The sequence below is a fragment of the Malaclemys terrapin genome, chromosome 21, assembly GCF_027887155.1.
Source record: "Malaclemys terrapin pileata isolate rMalTer1 chromosome 21, rMalTer1.hap1, whole genome shotgun sequence".
NCBI classification, from domain to species: Eukaryota; Metazoa; Chordata; order Testudines; family Emydidae; genus Malaclemys; species Malaclemys terrapin.
In genome coordinates this window covers 13,780,066-13,788,831 of record NC_071525.1, presented here as the reverse complement: position 1 = coordinate 13,788,831, position 8,766 = coordinate 13,780,066, and positions in this window count along the sequence as shown.

Sequence of the window (8,766 nt, the reverse complement as noted above, 5' to 3'; positions counted from 1 at the left end):
TGGGCTACTTCCCCATGGCCTCCTCCAAACACCTTCCTTAGTCTCACCACAGGACCTTCCTCCTGGTGTCTAATAATGCTTGTGCTCCTCAGCCCTCCAGCAGCACACCCTCTCACTCTCAGCTCCTTGCGCCTCTTGCTCCCAGCTCCTCACACTCACACCACAAACTGAAGTGAGCTCCTTTTTAAAACCCAGGTGCCCTGATTAGCCTGCCTTAATTGAGCGGCGAACAGCAGAGGCTAACAGCGGGAGTTTGCCTGGGAGCTGTTCGAGAGGAGGTACACTAAGTGCTGCATTAGGGGGGCTGTGTTGGTGAGTATCTGAGTGTCTGCTGCTGGGACAGTTGGTCAGTTTGACCATGTGCTTGATTGCTTGCTTGTTTGTTTGAAAAGTGTGAATTGGGAGTGCTTTGTTCCAGGTGGGCCTTGAGTGGGCCTGACTGGTATAATAAGGGCAGTCAGCAGCAAACCAGCTGAGCGGCGCACAGCAGAGGCTAACAGAGGGAGTTTGACTGGGAGTTCGCGTGGGGAGAGCTCACTGAGGCTTTCATTTGCAGGTTTCTCTGAGTAGTTCCTGCAACAGTTGAGGAAGCTCTTAAGAGGACGGTGATATGGAAGGTGAGCGATCAGCTGTTGTGACCTGCACAGGTTGTGCCATGTTTGTCTTTCTTCCACAGGACAGAAGCGACTTTGTCTGTACAAAGTGCAAGCTGGTCTCCATATTGGAAGAGAAGGTTCGAGGGCAGGAGAAACGAGTGTCGACTCTGCGTTGCATAAGGGAAAATGAAGATTTCCTGGACAGACGTCAGGAGATGCTTCTACGGCCACAATGTTCTGAAGATTCAGAGCAGGCGCAGCAGGGACAGAAGGATTGTGAGGAGGTTTGGCAGCATGTGACCTCCAGAAGGAGAAAGAGGAGCATCCATGCACCAGCAATGGAGATACAGGTGAGCAATCGTTTCCATGTTCTCTCTACAGGTACTAATGCGGAGAGTGGACTAGATGACCCATCTGAGGAAAGGGAGCAGAAGGAGACTCCACCGATTGGAAGGCAAAAGATGCACTGTCCTAGGGATGGGGGTTCCACAACCACCACTCCCAAGAGGAGGAGGAGGGTGGTGGTGGTCGGGGACTCCCTCCTCAGGGGGACTGAGTCATCTATCTGCCGCCCCAACCGGGAAAACAGAGAGGTCTGGTGCTTGCCAGGAGCTAGGATACACGATGTGACGGAGAGACTGCCGAGACTCATCAAGCCCTCGGATCGCTACCCCTTCCTGCTTCTCCACGTGGGCACCAATGATACTGCCAAGAATGACCTTGAGCGGATCACTGCAGACTACGTGGCTCTGGGAAGAAGGATAAAGGAGTTTGAGGCGCAAGTGGTGTTCTCGTCCATCCTCCCTGTGCAAGGAAAAGGCCGGGGTAGAGACCGTCGAATCATGGAAGTCAACAAATGGCTACGCAGGTGGTGTTGGAGAGAAGGCTTTGGATTCTTCAACCATGGGATGGTGTTCCAAGAAGAAGGAGTGCTAGGCAGAGACGGGCTCCACCTAACGAAGAGAGGGAAGAGTATCTTCGCCAGCAGGCTGGCTAACCTAGTGAGGAGGGCTTTAAACTAGGTTCACTGGGGGAAGGAGACCAAAGCCCTGAGGTAAGTGGGGAAATGGGATCCTGGGAGGAAGCACAAGCAGGAGAGCGCAAGAGGGGAGGACTCCTGTCTCATGCTGAGAAAGAGGGACGATCGATGAGTTATCTTAAGTGCCTATACACAAATGCAAGAAGCCTGGGAAACAAACAGGGAGAACTGGAAGTCCTGGCAAAGTCAGGGAACTATGATGTGATTGGAATAACAGAGACTTGGTGGGATAACTCACATGACTGGAGTACTGTCATGGATGGATATAAACTGTTCAGGAAGGACAGGCAGGGCAGAAAAGGTGGGGGAGTTGCATTGTATGTAAGAGAGGAGTATTACTGCTCAGAGCTCCGGTATGAAACTGCAGAAAAACCTGAGAGTCTCTGGATAAAGTTGAGAAGTGTGAGCAACAAGGGTGATGTCGTGGTTGGAGTCTGCTATAGACCACCAGACCAGGGGGATGAGGTGGATGAGGCTTTCTTCTGGCAACTAGCAGAAGTTGCTAGATCGCAGGCCCTGGTTCTCATGGGAGACTTTAATCACCCTGATATCTGCTGGGAGAGCAATACAGCGGTGCACAGGCAATCCAGGAAATTTTTGGAAAGTGTAGGGGACAATTTCCTGGTGCAAGTGCTGGAGGAACCAACTAGGGGCAAAGCTTTTCTTGACCTGCTACTCACAAACAGGGAAGAACTAGTAGGGGAAGCAAAAGTGGATGGGAACCTGGGAGGCAGTGACCATGAGATGGTCAAGTTCAGGATCCTGACACAAGGAAGAAAGGAGAGCAGCAGAATACGGACCCTGGACTTCAGAAAAGCAGACTTTGACTCCCTCAGGGAACAGATGGGCAGGATCCCCTGGGAGAATAACATGAAGGGCAAAGGGGTCCAGGAGAGCTGGCTGTATTTTAAAGAATCCTTATTGAGGTTGCAGGAACAAACCATCCCGATGTGTAGAAAGAATAGTAAATATGGCAGGCGACCAGCTTGGCTAAACAGTGAAATCCTTGCTGATCTTAAACGCAAAAAAGAAGCTTACAAGAAGTGGAAGATTGGACAAATGACCAGGGAGGAGTATAAAAATATTGCTCAGGCGTGCAGGAGTGAAATCAGGAAGGCCAAATCACACTTGGAGTTGCAGTTAGCAAGAGATGTTAAGAGTAACAAGAAGGGTTTCTTCAGGTATGTTAGCAACAAGAAGAAAATCAAGGAAAGTGTGGGCCCCTTACTGAATGAGGGAGGCAACCTAGTGACCGAGGATGTGGAAAAAGCTAATGTACTCAATGCTTTTTTTGCCTCTGTCTTCACGCACAAGGTCAGCTCCCAGATTGCTGCACTGGGCAGTACAGCATGGGGAGAAGGTGACCAACCCTCTGTGGAGAAAGAAGTGGTTCGGGACTATTTAGAAAAACTGGACGTGCACAAGTCCATGGGGCCGGATGCGCTGCATCCGAGGGTGCTAAAGGAGTTGGCGGGTGAGATTGCAGAGCCATTAGCCATTATTTTTGAAAACTCATGGCGATCAGGGGAGGTCCCAGATGACTGGAAAAAGGCTTTAAAAAAGGGAAGAAGGAGGATCCGGGGAACTACAGGCCAGTCAGCCTCACCTCAGTCCCTGGAAAAATCATGGAGCAGGTCCTCAAGGAATCAATTATGAAACATTTAGAGGAGAGGAAAGTGATCAGGAACAAAAACAACAAGGAGTCTGGTGGCACCTTAAAGACTAACAGATTTATTTGGGCATAAGCTTTCGTGAGTAAAAACCTCACTTCTTCGGATCCGAAGAAATGCCCAAATAAATCTGTTAGTCTTTAAGGTGCCACCAGACTCCTTGTTGTTTTTGTAGATACAGACTAACACGGCTACCCCCTGATACTTGATCAGGAACAGTCAGCATGGATTCACGGAGGGGAAGTCGTGCCTGACTAACCTAATTGCCTTCTATGATGAGATAACTGGCTCTGTGGATGAGGGGAAAGCAGTGGATTCCTTGACTTTAGCAAAGCTTTTGATACGGTCTCCCACAGTATTCTTGCCGCCAAGTTAAAGAAGTATGGGCTGGATGAATGGACTGTAAGGTGGATAGAAAGCTGGCTAGATCGTCGGGCTCAACGGGTAGTGATCAATGGCTCCATGTCTAGTTGGCAGCCGGTTTCAAGCGGAGTGCCCCAAGGGTCGGTCCTGGGGCCAGTTTTGTTTAATATCTTTATTAATGATCTGGAGGATGGTGTGGACTGCACTCTCAGCAAGTTTGCAGATGACACTAAACTAGGAGGCGTGGTAAATACACTAGAGGGTAGGGATCGGATACAGAGGGACCTAGACAAATTAGAAGATTGGGCCGAAAAAAACCTGATGAGGTTCAACAAGGACAAGTGCAGAGTCCTGCACTTAGGACGGAAGAATCCCATGCACTGCTACAGACTAGGGACCAAATGGCTAGGTAGCAGTTCTGCAGAAAAGGACCTAGGGGTCACAGTGGACGAGAAGCTGGATATGAGTCAACAGTGTACTCTTGTTGCCAAGAAGGCTAACGGCATTTTGGGCTGTATAAGTAGGGGCATTGCCAGCAGATCGAGGAACGTGATCATTCCCCTTTATTCGACATTGGTGAGGCCTCATCTGGAATACTGTGTCCAGTTTTGGGCCCCACACTACAAGAAGGATGTGGAAAAATTGGAAAGAGTCTAGCGGAGGGCAACAAAAATGATTAGGGGTCTGGATCACATGACTTATGAGGAGAGGCTGAGGGAACTGGGATTGTTTAGTCTCCAGAAGAGAAGAATGAGGGGGGATTTGATAGCAGCCTTCAACTACCTGAAGGGGGGTTCCAAAGGGGATGGAGCTCGGCTGTTCTCAGTGGTGGCAGATGACAGAACAAGGAGCAATGGTCTCAAGTTGGGGGAGGTCCAGGTTGGATATCAGGAAAAACTATTTCACTAGGAGGGTGGTGAAACACTGGAATGCGTTACCTAGGGAAGTGGTGGAGTCTCCTTCCTTGGAGGTTTTTAAGGCCCGGCTTGACAAAGCCCTGGCTGGGAAGATTTAGCTGGGAATTGGTCCTGCTTTGAGCAGGGGGTTGGACTAGATGACCTCTTGAGGTCCCTTCCAACTCTGATATTCTATGATTCTATGATTCTATGAATTGATTCTAGCAGCTTCTTCTTAATTGGCTCCAGATGTCCTAATTAGCCTGCCTGCCTTAACTGGTTCTAGCAGGTTCCTGATTACTCTAGTGCAGCCCCTTCTCTGGTCACTCAGGGAACAGAAAACTACTCATCCAGTGACCAGTATCTTTGCCCTCTACCAGACTCCTGTACCCCACTGGTCTGGGTCTGTCACAATATAAAATGATGGGGTCTAAATTAGCTGTTGCCACTCGAGAGAGATCTTGGAGTCATTGTGGATAGTTCTCTGAAAAAAATCCACTCAATGTGCAGCTGCAGTCAAAAAAGCAAACAGAGTGTTGGGATTTATTAAGAAGGGAGAGATAATGAGACAGAAAATATCATCCTGCCTCTATATAAATCTATGGTACGCCCACATCTTGAATACTGCGTGCAGATGTGGTCACCCCATCTCAAAAAAGATTTATTGGAATTGGAAAAGGGCAACAAAAATTATTAGGGGTATGGAACAGCTTCCCTATGAGGAGAGATTAATAAGACTTGGACTTTTCAGCTTGGAAAAGAGACAACTAAGGGGGGATATGATAGAGGTCTATAAAATCATGACTGGTGCGGAGAAAGTAAATAAGGAAGTGTTATTTACTGTCTCAAAACACAAGAACTAGGGATCACCAAATGAAATTAATAGGTAGCAGGTTTAAAAGAAACAAAAGGAAGTATTTCTTCACACAACGCACAGTCAACCTCTTTGCCAGAGGATGTTGTGAAGGCCAAGACTATAAAAGGGTTCAAAAAAGAACTAGATGAATTCATGGAGGCTAGGTCCATCAGTGGCTATTAGCCAGAATGAGCAGGTGTCCCTAACCTCTGTTTGCCAGAAGCTGGGAATGGGTGACAGGGAATGGATCACTTGATGATTACCTGTTCTGTCCATTCCTGCTGGGGCACCTGGCATTGGCCACTGTTGGAAGACGGGATACTGGGCTAGATGGACCTTTGGTCTGACCCAGTATGGCCATTCTTATCCCATCTCCTAGAACTGGAAAGGACCTTGAAAGGTCATCGAGTCCAGCCCCCTGCCTTCACTAGCAGGACCAAGTACTGATTTTGCCCCAGATCCCCAAGTGGCCCCCTCAAGGATTGAACTCACAACCCTGGGTTTAGCAGGCCAATGCTCAAACCACTGAGCTATCCCTCCCCCTTGTTCTTATCTGTCTTGCAATGTTTTGATGCACAAATCCCCAGCCTGGAAAAAAAAAATTTCAACCAGCATTTTCTGGCTCAGTTTTGTGTTTTTATACAATCACACTTTTCACTAATAAATAGGGAGCATTGCGTCCTGGAAAATGATTAAGTCCCGGCTGTTCCTTTGCTCAGCAATTATCAGAAGAAAAGGCAGAAGCAATAGTGTAGAGTTGACCCAATGCTGAATGGATAAAATCAGTCTGGGTAGCTCCATTCTGGGTCACAGCCATTCAAACAAAGCACCATATCCCACATACCACACTCCAACCAGCTGGCACTGAGTGCACATTCATGTCATAATGGGCCATGCTTTTCAGAAGGGTTCATGATATTGACAACAGCCTGATATCTGCTCCCAGATCTGGGAGGGGAGTTGGGTCTAGTGGGTCAGAGCAGGGGGAACTGGGAGTCAGGACTCCTGGGTTATATCTCTAGCTGTGGAAGAGGAGTGGGGTGTAGTGGTTAGCACTGAGACCTGGGAATCAGGACTCCTGGCTTCTATTCTCAATTCTGCCGTTAGAAACATCTCCAGAGCAGGATTTAACTGTCACCTGAGATCAGGGCCCTATTGTGCCAGATGCTGCACAAACACAAGAGACAGTCCCTGCCTCAGTTGAGATCAGGTCCCTGTTGTACCAGGTACTGACCAGACACATGAGAGGCAGTCCCTGCCCCCAAAAGCTCACAATATAGATAGACAAAGGAGGCAGGAAGTGGGACAAAGAGGGGGAGAGGCCTGCCCAAGGTCCCACAGTACATCAATGGCAAAGCCAGGAACAGAATCCAGGAGCCCTGCCCCCCAGCGCAGTGTCATTGCCACTAGGTCCCACTGGCACTCAGTGGCAAAAGAGATTTGCCAAAAGATGAATGCAAATCAACTTCAACCAAGGCCCGATGATTCCTGACAGGCTGCTCCTCATGGTTCTACACAGTCCTAGTGCTTAATATCCTGAGTGATGGGGCTTTCACCCCACTCGGGAGCTGATTTCCCAGCTACCCAGAGCCCTCTTTGCTGGGGAATGGCCCTTGGGTCCCAGCATGACATTCTTCTCACCGTTGTCTTCATGGTAATGAGGCGTTGGGCACTCTGAGAATGAATGTTAGTCAATAGGGATGGCAGAATGGCCATACAATAGATAGATAGATACGGATACATCCTGCACCCAGCACTCATGGCTGCCCCCATGTGGCAGCTGGCAGTACTTCAGCACAGCACTGGGCGGGTCCTACAGGCTCTCCAGAAGGATCCATCCCACCATTCCCGCCTACCGAGTCTCTGAGCAGCCAATGAGCAGGAGGCACCACCCACCCTGAAAGGGGCTGGAGATGAACTATTGCTGGAGGGTGCCAAGTGGGCATGTCCCTTGTGCCATTGGCTGGACCCCCATATGCGGATAGTACAAAAGCCTGACAATCCAGATGAGGTTTCAACCAGATGGCCCTGACGAGGTAAGTCCAGTCACGTGGTTAAAGCATGGGGGTGCTGGGTGCCAAGGCTCCTGGGTTCTATCTCCAACCCTGGGAGGGGAGAGGGGCCTAGTGGTTAGAGCAGGGAGGGGCTGGGGGTTAGGACTCCTGGGCTCTGGGAGGGGAGTGGGGTCTAGTGGTTAGAGTGGAGGCTGTCAGTCTCTTTCTAGTCCTTTCTTTTCCAGTTCCCATTTTTTATTGTCCTTGTTTGTTGCAGAAATGGGGCCCATCCGGACGCTACTGCTCTGGGCCTGGCTCGCTCTCCTCTGCGGTGAGTTGAACTGTGGGCTAGGTGCTGTATACAGGATGGGGGTTCGTGCTGTACACAGGGGGGCATATGCTATGTGTCTGGGGGGGAGGGCCTGTGTATATGGGGTTATGCCATGTTCTGGTGGTAAGGATCTACCAAATTCATGGCCATGAAAAATGTCATGGACTGTGAAATCTGGTCTCCTCCATGAAATCTGTCTATTTTAGGGGGTTCGCAGTATTGCCACCCTTACTTCTGTGCTGCCTTCAGAGCTGGGCAGCTGGAGAGCAGTGGCTGCTGGCCGGGCACCCAGCTCTGAAGGCAGTGCTGCTGTCAGCAGCAGCGCAGAAGTGAGGGTGGCATGATATGGGGGTGTTGTCAGGGCTAGCCTTACGGGTGGATGATGTGGGCAGCCGCCCAGGGCACCATGGATGGGGAGAGCACTGTGGTCACCCCCCCATGCGCACACACATACACTGCCAGCCCAAGGCTCCTTTAACCCCTGAGTGATGGGGCCAGAGCCAGTGAGGGGCAGGGCTGGGGGAACCCCAGCCAGGGGCTCCTACTGGGCTCCAGCTGCTAGTCCCGGCTGGGCTGAGGAGGGATTGGACTTCCTCTTCCCCTGCACAGGCCACGCCTGGGCCACCTCCGGGAACCTCCCCTGGCTGCAGGAAGCACCGTGGTTGTTGCTGGCGGACATATAGAAGTAAGGGTGGCAATTCCATAGCATGCCACTCTCACTTCTGCGCTGCTGCTGGCAGCGGTGCTGCCTTCAGAGCTGGGCTCCCAGCCAGCAGCTGCCGCTTTCCCACTGCCCAGCTCTGAAGGCAGCACCAGGGTGGCAATACTGCAACCTCCCTCCAATAGCCTTGCGACCTTTTGGATCAGGACCCCCATGGTTACAACACCGAGACATTTCAGTTTTAAATATCTGAAACTGTGACTGCAAAATTTACCAAAATGGAATGTGAATTTGTTAGGGCCCTAGCTGGGGGGGATGTGTTGTATACAGGGGGGAGGGGATCAGGTGCTGTGTACCTGC